This window comes from Phyllobates terribilis, unplaced genomic scaffold (assembly GCF_046119375.1).
Source record: "Phyllobates terribilis strain yellow unplaced genomic scaffold, ASM4611937v1 Scaffold_1__5_contigs__length_1240528914, whole genome shotgun sequence".
Classification (NCBI taxonomy): domain Eukaryota; kingdom Metazoa; phylum Chordata; class Amphibia; order Anura; family Dendrobatidae; genus Phyllobates; species Phyllobates terribilis.
In genome coordinates, this window is record NW_027362761.1 from 1,000,010,731 (window position 1) to 1,000,026,737 (window position 16,007).

Consider the following 16,007-nt stretch of genomic DNA (forward strand, 5'->3'; position numbering starts at 1 on the left):
CGAGTACAGACTGCAATTGACGGACTAGCCATGGATGTCCTAACCTAAACTCAACTGATTTATAGGCATTTATGAGGCTGTCGAGTTCAAGTCAAGAGATTCTCACCTAGTCCATGCATCATGGTCTCAATACACTCTACGAAACACCTAAATGTACTGCAGTGCGCATGCGCCGATGCTCATTGGCCTTTTCCTGCTCATAAGCACTAGAGTATTTTGCTCTGCCCTCGACAGGGTAGAGAGAAATACGCCTTTGCAGGAACACGATGCTGGACACTGTGTGGATGGCATAGGATGTGTAATCCACACGAAGCAGTGCAGGAGGACGGTGGTCGCAAGAAGAGAGGAGGCGCCACATCCAGACCAGTGACGCCCATCGGACCAGACTGCCCCGTAGGTGAGTATAAAGCTCTTTTTCTAGTCTTGCAGGCAAGATTGGGGCTATATATTTATATATGTACATATAGCACACCATATGTACCCCATATAGCACACCATACCATCAAGATACGAGATGTGCAGCATCTGAAACAACGGATACTGGAAGCCTGTGCTAGCATTTCTTCTGCGGTGTTGCTATCAGTGTGTCAAGAGCGGGAGAAGAGGGTTGCATTGACAATCCAACACAATTGGCAGCACTTTGAACACATTTTATAAGTGGTCATAAACTTGTAAAAAAAACTCATGAAACAATAAATTTACGTCACAACCAAGCACACCAATGTTTTTCTTATGAAATTCTCAATAAGTTTGATGTGTCACATGACCCTCTTCCCATTGAAAAAAATAAAGTTGGATCCAAAATGGCCAACTTCAAAATTGCCGCCATGGTCACCACCCATCTGGAAAAGTTTTCCCCCTCCCGTATACTTATGTGCCACAAACAGGAAGTTGATATCACCAACTATTCCCATTTAATTTATGTGTATCCATATAAATGGCCCACCCTGTATATATATATATGTATACTGTATATATACCCTGCTCAAAAAAATAAAGGGAACACTCAAACAACACATCCTAGATCTGAATGAATGAAATATTCTCATTGAATACTTTGTTCTGTTGAATGTGCTGACAACAAAATCACACAAAAATCATCAATGGAAATCAAATTTATTAACCAATGGAGGCCTGGATTTGGAATCACCCCCAAAATTAAAGTGGAAGAACACACTACAGGCTGATCCAACTTTGATGTAATGTCCTTAAAACAAGTCAAAATGAGTCTCAGTATTGTGTGTGGCCTCCACGTGCCTGTATGACCTAACCACAATGCCTGGACATGCTCCTGATAAGGTTGCGGATGGTCTCCTGTGGGATCTCCTCCCAGACCTGGACTAAAGTATCCACCAACTCCTGGACTGTCTGTGATGCAATGTGACGTTGGTGAATGGAGCGAGACATGATGTCCCAGATGTGCTCAATCGGATTCAGGTCTGGGGAACAGACGGGCCAGTCCATAGCTTCAATGCCTTCATCTTGCAGGAACTGCTGACACACTCCAGCCACATGAGGTCTGGCATTGTCCTGCATTAGGAGGAACCCAGGGCCAACCGCACCAGCATATGGTCTCACAAGGGGTCTGAGGATCTCATCTTGGTACCTAATGGCAGTCAAGCTAGGTCTGGCGAGCACATGGAGGGCTGTGAGGCCCTCCAAAGAAATGCCACCCCACACCATTACTGACCCACTGCCAAACCGGTCATGCTGATGGTGCAGGCAGCAGATCACTCTCAATGGCGTCTCCAGACTCTGTCACGTCTGTCACATGTGCTCAGTGTGAACCTGCTTTCAACTGTGAAGAGCACAGGGCGCCGTGGCGACTTTGCCAATCCTGGTGTTCTGTGGCAAATGCCAAGCGTCCTGCATGGTGGTGGGCTGTGAGCACAACCCCCATCTGTGGACATCGGGCCCTCATACCACCCTCATAGAGTCGGTTTCTAACCATTTGTGCAGACACATGCACATTTGTGGCCCGCTGGAGGTCATTTTGCAGGGCTCTGGCAGTGCTCCTCCTGTTCCTCCTTGCACAAAGGCGGAGGTAGCAGTCCTGCTTCTGGGTTGTTGTCCTCCTACGGCCCCCTCCTTGTCTCCTGGTGTACTGGCCTGTCTCCTGGTAGCGCCTCCAGCCTCTGGAAACTACGCTGACAGACACAGCAAACCTTCTTGCCACAGCTCGCATTGATGTTCCGTCCAGGATGAGCTGCACTACCTGAGCAACTTCTGTTGGTTGTAGAGTCCGTCTCATGCTACCATAAGTGTGAAAGCACAACCAACATTCAAAAGTGACCAAAACACCAGCCAGAAAGCATTGGTACTGAGATGTAGTCTGTGGTCCGCACCTGCAGAACCACTCCTTTATTGAATGTGTCTTGATAATTGCCAATAATTTCCATCTATTGTCTATTCCATTTGCACAACAGCATGTGAAATTGATTGTCAATCAGTGTTGCTTCCTAAGAGGACAGTTTGATTTCACAGAAGTTTGATTTACTTGGAGTTATATTCTGTTGTTTAAGTGTTCCCTTTATTTTTTTGAGCAGTGTATAAAGGATATTACAATGCTTTATGTGAGGGCTTACAGGTATTGACCTTACCTCATACGGGAAAAAGTGAGTGTTAGGTTCACTTTAGTTCCACTTTAGTGTGTGATACATTGTGCATGCCACACATTCTATCTATTACATTTGCTATAGTTTAAAAAGGCTATTACAATTCAATTCACTTCAGATCAAAAGTTTGGGTTAGATTGGATGAATCAAATCTAAATCAAATTTTGGTGGATTCGCTCATCTCTACTGTTGTGTCTTACCAATTAAAACTATATCAGACCAATGTGGCATAGTTTAGTAACAGTGAGCCCACTTTCACCTATGAGCTAAGAATATGCAATGTCTTCGTCTTAGGTAAATACTATCTGACTAGTTAGCAGACTTGAGATGCATTATTTAGCCAATTTTTGGACTTCAAAGAAAGGCTCACATACCCATTAATTGCTGCTAATAGCCTGGAGCATAGGGATTGAAAGAGCTGAAGGACTATTCAGTCTCCATTTCAGTTCTTTATTTATATGGGCGCTTATGGGTACTGGCTTTACCTCATATGGAAACCTTTCCCTTTAACTGTGTTTAACTGAAGTAACAGTTACTCGCTGGCACCAGCACAGAAGAATGATGAAGCCACTGCCCATAGAAAGGAAGGCATATGTAAGTATAATTGAGCGATTTCAGGGCGCAGGCATGGGATTCTGGGGCCAGAAAAGCATGTCACAGGGCGTTGTGACGCTGATGGTAGGGGGTGCTATTCTAATGAATACAAGAAGCAGAGATTTTTTTCCAGGCATCTCACCCCCCAAAACCTTGAAGAAATCATTACCATACACGAATAAAAGAAGATTTCTGCACATCAAAACCATGGATATGGGCATACAGGTATGATTAGTTTAAGCATTCTATTACCTGTATGCTCATATTAATTGGTAAAAACATCCCAGGGGGTGACAGATTCCCCTTAAATTTTGCAATTGATTCTGAGTTGATGGTAAATTAGTTGCTAATGTTTGTCCCATGCACAGAAAGACGGATTCTTGATCCTCATTCTTTTTTTTTACTGCACAAACAGATTCAGCAGCTGTATGGAGGTACAATATTCAGCAGTACTAAGCTGTTTGGATGTGAGTGAGGTACAAGACTTGTTAGAAAGCTCAGAATGATTTTTATGTTTGTGCCTCTGTTTGCTCACTTTTCCCCTCACTCCCCAACCCCCTCTCCTCGCCATAAACTATAAAATTAAATACTGTGTAACATGACACCTTGCTGTGCTGACAGTCTATCTTATGTAGAGGAAGACATACATACCGCCCCCTTATTTAATAATGTCCCCATCCTGGTCCCCTTTATTTAATAATGCCCCCATCTTGGGCACCTTTATTTAATAATATCCCCCATCCTGGCTACCTTTATTTAATAATGTCACCCATCCAGGCCCCCTTTATTCAATAATGTCCCCAACCTGGGCCCCTTTATTTAATAATGTCCCCCATCCTGGGCACCTATGTTGCCCCATCCTGGGCCCCTGTATTGCCTCATCCTGGGCCCTATGATGCCCCATCCTGGGCCCTATGATGCCCCATCCTGGGTAACTCTGTTGCTTCATCCTGGGTCCCTATTTCCTCTGTCCTGGGCCCCTATGTCCACTATCCAGCCGCATCCACAGAAGAAAAAAATATTCTTACCTTTTCCCACTCCCCCAGTGTCATCTTTCTGCTTCAGATCTGGCGCGTAAGCTAAAATGTCCATTGGCCTATCAGATATCACCACCATGCACCCACGCCGCACGCTGATGTCAGCTGCCGACTTCTGATAAGCCAGTGGCCATTTTTACTATCGTGGCACCAGCCGGCTCCCTCTACATCCTGCCCGTAGGCCACTAGAGCTTCGTCCGGTGTCCTGCTGGGCCAGGTGCATGTGAAAAGTACATAAATGCATTATATTTGGGAGAAGGCTACATTTTAACCTTTCTACTTTAAAGCAGCATGCATATATAATATGTATATACTGTATATGTATAAAGTTACAGAAATTCTTGAGACTGTCCTGTTATTCTGAATAAGACTTGCAGATGTCCATGTGATTGCCCCAGCCAGTTTCTGTAAGTGTTTTGCCAACATGAGCACAATATTCTAAATGTATGTCGGTGCAATTACTCTTTTTACCGAGTACCCAAATCTTGTATCAGGCAGAGACATTCAGCTATGCCAAGCCAGGTCATTTACTCATTATTAATTTAATTAATCCTGCTGTTTATTTATATTCTAAAAAGACTTAGTAATACAGGAATAATGACTACTTTTTTGGCATTTAAATTCTGTGCTCATTAATGTCATCATTATCAATTAGATGATTTAATGAAATAGTACGCTAAGAATGTCAAAATAAATCATATTAATCAGAAGCTTAGGCTTATATTGAGTCTTTTTTAAGGTTATTTTTAGTGTGCTAAACTCTACTGGAAAACATAATGTCTTTCGCATGGTTTCTAACAGATATAATATTATTAATCATTAAATGTTGCTTAATATGCATGATATCGGTCATTTAAATTGAATGTTTGGCTTTGGTATATCTTTTCTAAAAGATTAGGGAATCATCTGTAAGTAGTGCCAACATTCACTGATGGTGCTAGGTCGGGCAGTTCTACGTGATACAATGTCTCTTTTCCTGGATTGCCTTATTAGTTGTATCACTCCTCTCAGTGAGAAATTCAGTTAGTATTAGATATTAAGAATTTCTGTACAGTTAATTACTGGTATAAACAGGTGTATCCGCTATTTAAATCCATAATGAATTATAAACATCCTTATTTTATCAAGAGTAAATATTTTTCTCCCCAATTAGTTTTTTTACTGCATTTTTTTCACAGAAGTAATGCAGCAGAATACAACAGAATAAAATGGAAATATATTTCTTACATGTCATGCACATGTTGCTTTATTTTTTTCTATGACTTTCTACTGGAAAGAGATGTGCTTTCACTGGAGTAGGAAAAGACACAAAAAAGCCAAACCAAAATCTCAATTTGCAGACATGGTATTTTGGGGTGTTGCCCCTCATCAGTGCACTGATTTGGCTGTATGAGAGACTTCAGACTGGGATCTGAGGGGTAATGTTTCACTTTGTGGAGAGTTACAAGCCTGGCATGCCAGTGTAAGGAGGCTTATAAGTAGAGATGAGCGTTGTTCTACTCGAACTGTTCGCCAATCTCAAATTCGAGCTGTTTTGGGCGGTGTTCGAGCCGGTCGGCGAACACGAACAATTTGAGAAAAATTCGGCTGTTCGAGGTTATGTTCGATAACTGTTCGTGCACCAAAATCATAACTGGATTTTTCTCAGTAATGATGAAAATTAATGTTAATACGCAGTTTGAGTGTACAGCGGGGCGGGGGGAGGGGCAGGGGATGGATCTCTGCAGGAACAATGAAGATCTCCATTTTTTTTTCTCTTTCCCGCATTTGCAGTGGGGAGGTGCAATCTGTCAGCCTATCAGCAGCGCACACACGGAGCGAAGTGAATTTTTTCACACAAGCAAGGGCATGTGTGATTGGCAGTGTATGTCACATGTCCTTGCCCTATAAGACCAAGCCATTTTCCCCGTCGCCACCATTTTCTCACTGCTGCAGCTGCGTGTTAGACGGCACCGCTGTTGCTGTGTGCGCTATACCTTGTTAATTTCAAGCCAATTTTCGCACAAATATACAGATAGCTTGGGAGTAGGGAATAGTTGTGATTGCAGTCCTTTTAAGGACTAGGTTACAGCATTTCCTACGACTTTTATCAGGCAGGTCTGTGCTCTTAAATAGATAGATTGTGGGAGTAAAGACTAATTGTAATTGGAGTCCTTTTCAGGACTAGGTTACATCAGTTCCTATCAGTTTTTGCCAGGCAGGTCTGTGCCAGTGCTGTGCAAGTTTTTTTCACAGCATTTGGCTGAATCTAGCAAAGCTAATCCTTTTTGGCCTATTGCAGAGTGTGTTAGTCAGTGGAGTAGCCTATCTGTGTTGCAAGATATACCACCTGTGTATAGAATACCAATTTTTTTACTGCACCTAGTGAAGTAAAATCTTTTGGGCATAGCATCATTCTATTAGTCCATCTATACTGACCTCCATCAGGTTGAAAACTGAATATAATTTTTTTCTGCATCTAGCTCTGAAAAAATATTTGGGCTTCTAGCGGTGTGTGGGACTTGGTCTATTAGTCCATCTATACTGACCTCCATCAGGTTGCAAATTAAAAATAATTTTTTTCTGCATCTAGCTCTGAAAAAATATTTGGGCTTCTAGCAGTGTGTGGGACTTGGTCTATTAGTCCATCTATACTGACCTCCATCAGGTTGCAAATTAAAAATAATTTTTTTCTTCATTTATCTCTGAAAAAATATTTGGGCTTCTAGCAGCGTGTGGGACTTGTTCTATTAGTCCATCTATACTGACCTCCATCAGGTTGCAAATTAAAAATAATTTTTTTCTGCATCTAGCTCTGAAAAAATATTTGGGCTTCTAGCAGTGTGTGGGACTTGGTCTATTAGTCCATCTATACTGACCTCCATCAGGTTGCAAATTAAAAATAATTTTTTTCTTCATTTATCTCTGAAAAAATATTTGGGCTTCTAGCAGCGTGTGGGACTTGTTCTATTAGTCCATCTATACTGACCTCCATCAGGTTGCAAATTAAAAATAATTTTTTTCTGCATCTAGCTCTGAAAAAATATTTGGGCTTCTAGCAGTGTGTGGGACTTGGTCTATTAGTCCATCTATACTGACCTCCATCAGGTTGCAAATTAAAAATAATTTTTTTCTTCATTTAGCTCTGAAAAAATATTTGGGCTTCTAGCAGTGTGTGGGACTTGTTCTATTAGTCCTTCTATACTGACGTCCAGCAGGTTGCAAATTGAATATAATTTTTTTCTGCATCTAGCTCTGAAAAAATATTTGGGCTTCTAGCGGTGTGTGGGACTTGGTCTATTAGTCCATCTATACTGACCTCCATCAGGTTGCAAATTAAAAATAATTTTTTTCTGCATCTAGCTCTGAAAAAATATTTGGGCTTCTAGCAGTGTGTGGGACTTGGTCTATTAGTCCATCTATACTGACCTCCATCAGGTTGCAAATTAAAAATAATTTTTTTCTGCATCTAACCCAGCCAATAGTTTTGGCCTAATACCACAGTTTGGCCACTCAGCTCTGCTCGGTTACCATCCATTGTTTTTTTGTGCAAACAACTCCAGAGTTGTGAATTAGTTAACCACCAAAATGAGTGGAAAAAGGACTGCTGCTGGTGGAAAGGGGAATAGGCGTGTTGGGAAGGGGAAAAAAGGTTGTGTCCGTGGGGTAGGTGCAGAAGAAAGACCATCTTCCAGCCAAACTAAAATGTCTACTTCTTTTAGCGGACAATGTGATAAGATCCCTTTCTTACGGCCACGCCAATCGCTACAAATTCCAGATGAGGCACCAAAACAGCAGGTGCTTCAACGGATATCAAGTGCTCCTTTAAGTGGGCTCTCCTCCACATCAACTTCAACATCACAAATACTCCAGTCCTCAAAGGTGTCACCCAAATCGCACTTGCTTCCTCACAGCTCCCAAATCTCCAGCTGCCCGTCTGAGTATGAGGTAGAACAGATGGTTGAGTCTGCAGAGCTGTTTACTCATACTATAGCCTGGGAATCAGAGGTCGACTCCAGCACTTCTGTGAATCCAGACGAGGAAATGATCTGCACTGATGCCCAGAATCTTTATGAGTCGGATCCAGGACCAGACGCAGAAGGTTCTGACCATAATGTAGACCCTCATTCCCAAACTGTAACTCCTGTTGGTGGAGACAATGAGGAAGACGATGATAATACTCAAATACCTGATTGGAGCGACAACTTTAGTTTTTTGTCAGGGCAATAACAGGTTGGCTCTGAGGACGACGGGTGTGATAACGCACAGGGTGATGATGATGAGGTCGGAGATCCCACTTACTGTCAACCCACAGTCAGCCAAGAGATGAGGTCAGCAGAGGAGGTGGAGGAAGATGCTAGTGACGACGAGGTCAGGTTGCGCCTTCCTGGACAGAGACGTAGTACTGGAAGCACGTCAACAACTGCATCCTCAAACACAACTCTGCCTCTCACCACAAGTCGTGGTGGCTCTTCAGGTCGCATGGGTGCTAAGCCTTGCATAGCCTGGGCATTTTTTCAGATCGATAAAGATGACCCAACTCGTGTTATCTGTAACATTTGTCAGCAAAAGCTAAGTAGAGGCCAAAAAATACATAGTTTGAGTACTTCATGCATGAACCGGCACATGGACATGAAGCATAAGTTGCAGTGGGAAGCTCAGTGTGCTACAATGCGGTCTAGCCGGCCGGGCCAACCACCGTCTGCCATATCTTGTGCATCCGCGGCCTCCTCATCCTTTGTGACTGGGGGGACAGCAGTCACACCTGTTTTGGGGCGCAGACCTGCCACCTCTTTACCCGCAACAGCCAGCGTGATTGGCAGGTCATCATTTTCTTTGGAGGTGGTAACACCAGCTGGTGTTGAGCGCTGTCCGACATCGATAGCACCACCTTTGGATCAAGGCAACCTAACATGTCCGCCTGCATCTTCCTCACAGACCGGCAGTTTGCCCGGGACACCCTTATCAACCCCGTCTAAGCACAATAGCCAGCCCTCGGTCCCTCAGATGTGGACAAGTAAAAGACCATTTCCTCCTAGCCATGAGAAAGCTAAGAGGTTGAATTTCACCATCTGCAAGCTCTTGGCTACAGAAATGCTGCCTTTCCGCCTGGTGGACACAGAGGATTTTCGAGACCTTATGTCCGTCGCAGTGCCCCAGTACCAGATGCCCAGTCGGCACTACTTCTCAAAGAAAGGTGTGCCTGCGCTCCACCAGCATGTCGCACACAACATCACCGCTTCTTTGAGAAACTCTGTGTGTGACAGGGTGCATTTCACCACAGACACCTGGACGAGTAGGCATGGACAGGGGCGTTACATGTCGCTGACTGGGCACTGGGTAACTATGGTGACAGCAGGACAAGGGGCTGCTGTCCAAGTCTTGCCGTCCCCACGAGTTGTGCGTCAATCCTCTTTATGTCATTTTTCCTCCACTGCTTCTGCCTCCTCAACCTCCTCTCGGTCTTCCACCTGCACCCAAAGCCTGTCTGGTCATGCCACAAGCTTTCTAACTGCGCAGAAGGGATCCTGCACACCTCCTTACTATGCTGGCAGTAGGGCTCAACGTCATCAGGCGGTTTTTACATTGAAATGTCTGGGAAATGTGAGTCACACAGCTGAGGAGTTGTGGTCAGCTCTGGAGAACCAATTTCATGAATGGTTGTCTCCACTGGACCTGAAACCAGGGAAGGCCGTGTGCGACAATGCTGCAAACCTGGGTGCGGCCCTTCGCCGGGGCAATGTCACACACGTGCCTTGTATGGCTCACGTGTTGAACCTGGTTGTCCAGCAATTTTTAGCCCACTATCCCAGACTAGATGGCCTTCTGCAGAGGGCACGGTCGCTGTGTGCTCACTTCCGCCGTTCGCATCCCGCAGCTCAGCGACTTACATCTCTACAGAAGTCGTTGGGCCTGCCACTTCACCGGCTAAAATGCGATGTGCCTACCCGGTGGAATTCAACTCTGCACATGTTGCAGCGACTGTGGCAGCACCGACAAGCCCTGGTGCAATACGTTCTGACGTATAGCCTGGGCCAACGAGATTCAGAGGTGGGGCAAATCACGCTGGAGGAGTGGTCTCAGATCAGGGACCTATGCACCCTTCTGCACAGTTTTGAAATGGCGACGAAGATGTTTAGTGCTGACGATGCCATTATCAGCATGACTATTCCGGTGATTTACATGCTGGAGCACATGTTAAACAGAATTCGGAGTCAGGTGGTGGCACAAGAGGAGGTGGAGGAAGTAGAGGAGGAGGAGTTGTATGCGGAAGGGCTAACATCTGCAAGGTCCAGACGGTCGGCAGCACCAAGGCGGCAGGCATGTGAGGGTGGGGGAGATGGTTTAACCAGGGCGCATGGTAGCAGCCAAACTAGTGAGGAAGGTGCAGGAGCCCAGGAAGAAGTGGAGGACGAACTGATGGAAGACTCATCAGATGAGGGAGACCTTGATCACATTTCTGTTGTGCGAGGTTGGAGGGAGAGGACAGAGGAAGGAAGCATGATTGCTACCTCGCCACCAACACAACAGGGACTTGGTGCTCCTGGATGCGCAACACACATGAGTGCCTTCTTGCTGCACTACCTGCAACATGACCCTCGAATTGTGAGAATTAGAAATAATCCTGACTACTGGGTTGCCACACTGTTAGATCCCCGGTACAAAAGTAAATTTGCAGAAATTATTCCTGCCATAGAAAGGGATGCACGCATGCAGGAGTATCAGCAGAGACTGTTGCAGAATCTTACATGTGCTTTTCCACAAAATACCAGTGGTGCACGTAGTGAATCTCACAGTTCCAACTTGCCAACCGTGGGACCGTCAAGTGTTCAGCACTCAAACCGTAACAGAACCACAGTATCTGCTGGTAACATCAATTTTGCGGAATCATTTCACCACTTTTTTAGCCCATCCTTTGCAAGGCCACAGGAGACAAGAAGTCTGACACATAGTCAACGCCTAGAGACGATGGTACAGGAGTATCTCCAAGTAAACATTGAAGCCACGACTGTGTCACTGGACGCTTGCTCTTTTTGGGCTTCCAATCTGGATAAATGGCCGGAGCTAGCCACTTACGCCTTGGAGATCTTGTCATGCCCCGCAGCCAGCGTTCTGTCTGAACGTGTGTTCAGCGCTGCTGGTGGTGTGCTGACAGATAAGCGCACGCGGCTCTCCACTGATAATGTAGACAGACTCACGTTCATAAAGATGAACAAATCATGGATCCGAAACGACTTTTCTACCCCTGTGTCATCCTGGGGAGAGTAAAAGCTTGATGATTGGTTAAAATAACCCTACCAACCGTTTTAAGCTTTCAAATTACTAATCATGTTTATCTGTATCTTGACTGGAAAATAATTTGGGCTTTGTAGCAGTGTGCAGCACTGATCCTATTAGGCCATCTATAATAAGCTTCAACAGATTTAAAATTAAAAATAATTTTTAGCTGCATCTAGCCCGGAAAATAATTTTGGGGCTCCGAGATGCGCAAGACACATAAGTGCCTTCTTGCTGCACTACCTGCAGCATGACCCTCATATTGTCAGAATTCGAAGTAATCATGACTACTGGGTTGCCACACTCTTAGATCCCCCAAACTTTTCGATCAACCTTTTCATTTTAATAAAGACCAAAAAAATGGTCATTTTTGAAATTATAAGCATTAGCAGGTTGTTAGAAACTGAAATCAAACAGTTTTCAACTCAAAACTTTATTCTAGGTGATGTTACATTTTCACATAGGACCCCTTGTTCGAAAGGAGCTTCTGAACTCTCTCGTCCATTGAATTTGTCAGGTTTTGGATGGTTTCTGCTTCAATTGTTTTGCATGAGGACAGAATACCCTCCCAGAGCTGTTGCTTAGATGTGAACTGCCTCCCGCCATCATAGACACTCCTTTTAATGATGCTCCAAAGGTTCTGAATGGGGTAGAGGTCAGGGGAGCATGGGGGTCACACCATAAGTTTGTCCCCTTTTATGCCCATATCAGCCAGAGATGCAGATGTTTTATGTGCAGCATGAGATGGTGCATTATCATGCAGAAAAATGATCTTGCTGTGAAATACACGGTTCTTCTTCTTGAACCATGGCAGGAAGTGCTGTTTGAGAAAATCCACATACATTATGGAGTTCATCTTTAGCGCCTTCAGGGATCCTAAAGGGGCCGACAATCTCTCTCCCCATGATTCCAGCCCAAAACATTACTCCACCTCCTCCTTGTTGGCGCTGTAGCCGTGTTTGCGTGGGGTGTCCATCAACCAGCCATCCTCCACTCCATTCATCTGGACCATCGAGCGCTGCACGGCACTCATCCGTGAACAAAACAGTTTTGAAATCAGTCTTCATGTAATGTTTGGCCCACTGGAGCCGTTTCTGCTTGTGTGAAGTGGATAGAGGAGGTCGACAGGATGGCGTATGCACAGCTGCAAACCTCTGAAGGACCCTGCATCTTGTTGTTCGGGGGACGTTGGAGGCACAAGCAGCTTCAAAAACTTGTCTGCTGCTATGACAAGGCTTTTTTACCGCTGCTCTTTCAACCTGACGTAATTGCCTGTAGGAAAGAGTCCTCAATTTGCCCTTATCAGCACGCACACGTGTGTACTGTGAATCAGCTACATACTTCTTGATTGCCAAGACACTTCATCCTGATCATCGCACAATGTTGATTGTAGTCATGCCTTGACCTAAACACTCCACAATTTGTTGCTTCTCAGCAGCCGACACATCCTTTTTCTTTCCCATTTTGGCAGAAAATGTAGGCTGCTTAATAATGTGAGAGAGCCTTCTTAAGTAGTCTTGCCTTTATTGGACACACCTGCCAAACTAATTAGCACAGGTGTCTGCAATTGCTTACAGTGATATAAAGAGCCCTGACACACATCACCATCAATGAGTTTAACTGACAAACAAACAAATTCTTCCCTTATCACTCCTAAACACTTTTTGCATAATAATTTGGAACGCGGTGTACATGTGCTTTTCCACAAAACACCAGTGGTTCACGTAGTGAATCTTACAGTTCTAACTTGCCAACCGTGGTCTGTATGGAATTGTTCAATAAAGGGCCCAAAATTAAGATAACATAGATGGGAGAGGTCTCTATGAATAGGAATTCCTAAGTATTTGATACCCTGTGAGGGCCAGGCAAAGGGAAAGTTGGACTGGATGGAATCCTATATGGATTTAGGGAGGGAGACATCGAGGGCCTCAGACTTCGCTGCATTGATTTTAAAATTTTACCATGTAACAAAGTGATCTATTTCAGCCATAACAGCAGGGATGGATATATGTGATTGAGTGATATATACTAGGACATCATCAGCAAATAGAGAGCACTTGTACTCGGTACCTCCCACCTCAATCCACCTAATATTGGGGTTATGGCGAATTGATGAGAGCAGGTGCTCCGTCACTAGGATGTATAAGAGAGGGGACAGCGGACATCCCTGCCTTGTCCCATTGGTGATTGTGAAAGGTGATGAAAATGTTCTGACGCACCCCCTGGGCCTTGGGACACCCGGAGCCGGACCCTTTTTGGTGGATGCTGGTGGTTGTAGTCTTCGTGGCGGCGATCCGGTTCCGTGGCTCAGGGCGGTCAAACCAGTGGCGGAACTATTTATGTGGTTTTGATGTTTAAATGTCCGACTACGCCACTCGTGGATTGCGGTCAGAGTGAACCGCCGCTACAGGGCAGACCGCTAAGGCTGGTGTTGTGGGTGCAGCAGAGCGTAGCATAACTCCCCACGGGAGGAGTATAGCCTCAGGGCAGTGTATGCGGAGGATGGGGGTGATGGTGCAGGGCAGCAGCAGTAACGACACGGAGTCAGTGATGCAGTTCAGGGCCTTTACTCACAGTTCTTATTATCCAGACCACGTCTGCAGGTAACGGCTGCCCACGTCGTACTGTGCTCACCAGGTGAGGGGCTCAGACAACTCCCAGATAACTTTGGAGCGCTTCACAGGACCCCCTTTGTGTGTCCTTTGTCTGGCCTTTCTTACCAACACTTCTGTCCGGCTGCCTCGGGCCTCCTCTTGGTAAACTTGGCGCCAGTTTCCCTGACCCTATGTGGTGCCTTCCTAGCAGGTGGAGCAAGGGGCTGCGCCACATAAAATGTCAGAGCCTCCGGTTTCTAGCTGAGGGTCGTTTCCTGCCTCCACTAGTTCGGGGACTGGTCTCCCCCTTTGGCCTGACCCCTCCACGCAGGTGGATTCGGGCGTGCGGTGGCGACTCGCCCGTCCGCACCCCTGGGATCCCTTCATTCCTCGTTCCTGGAGCCTTCTCCGCTCCTCTTCCTTCCTTCTCCCTCTTGCAGGCCTGGGCCTCTGTTACTAGGCCCGCCTCCCGAGCAGAGCTCATGCAGAGCCCCTGCTCCCTGCCACTTCTGCTCAGACTTCTCTGCACTGAACTAAGATGGTGCCCACCTTTTATACTCCCTTCTCAATGCACCCAGGAACTGCTTCCTCCCTGCTCCTGCACTGCAGGGTTCCCCTTCCTCAGTGTTCCCTCCCCCCACTCCAGCCAGGGACAGGGACTGTCGTGCCCATCTCAGGGGCATATTGGTCGCCCTGCCCCACGGCAATGTGGTGTAATGCATGCAGGTGTCGGGTCCTGATCCACACTCCATCCTTATCTGAGAGTGAGATATCACACCTCTGGGTGAGGTGCAATACGTCTGTAGCAACCGAGCCCTCGGTGCTACAGTTCCATTTATCTTCAGCCTAGGTGACGTATTGTGATACAGGGCCGTGATTTTGGCTATAAAAGGGTCCCCTAGACCCCTACCCCAAGCTTTTTAAGAGAATCATATATGGCGTGCCAGGAGACTCTATGGAATGCTTTCTCAGCATCCATCGAGAGTATCTACTTACAAATTTTTAACTGCATCTAGCCCAGGAAATACTTTGTGCCTAGTAGCAGTGTCTGCTAGTCAGCGGATTATCCCGGCTGTTAAGCAAGCTACACCACCTGTAGTTTGGACACTTAATTTTTTCAAAGGAAATGCTTCGAGACCACGGGATACTTAGTGAAGAGCATCAGGAGGCACCCCAAGGCATAGGGGCTGGGACTGGCAGTAGGATGCCTTGCGGTGGACAGCCGAGCTCGATCCTTATAAAAGCTTTTTAACTGCAGCAGCTTTAGTGGACGCTACTGGAGCTGGAATTACGCGGCTGCTGGCATGAGACTTGCCCTCCAATAGATCCTTGTAAATGGATTTAAAGTGTATTCATTCAAATTAGAGGGACAATTTAAATTAAAAAGCTTAGAGCTGCCTCCACCACAGGGGGGCTCTCTCGACCCACCAGCGGACAGGCACCAGTATTGGGAGAGGGGGGCTGGCCGTCAGGGTTCACCGCGGCTCTGGCACAAACCCGGCGACACGGAGGTGGCACGGGCAGGAGCGGACTGGCCGTCTCGGCTTCTCACTTTTTGGATTTTAGAAGGGCATGACATGCCTATATCTGTGTCTCCCCCTCCTTTTACTCCTCCACCTCTTTTCTTTTCGCATGACTATATGTACTTGTCACTTTTCCATGTGTTAGTTGTGTCTTCTGAGCAGTTTGTCAGCTTTTGGACACCTTTGAAGGTGTTTTCTATGTGTTTCTATGTGTTTTTGTTTGCCTGCCATTGGTTTTAACGGTGTTCGAAGGTGTTCGACGAACAGTTCGACGAACTGTTCGGCGAACACACGGGTGTTCGAAGAACCGAACCGAACTCGAACACTACGGGGGTGGCTCAACACTACTTATAAGCCTTGAAGTACTCCTCTGGGAAATTAAATATG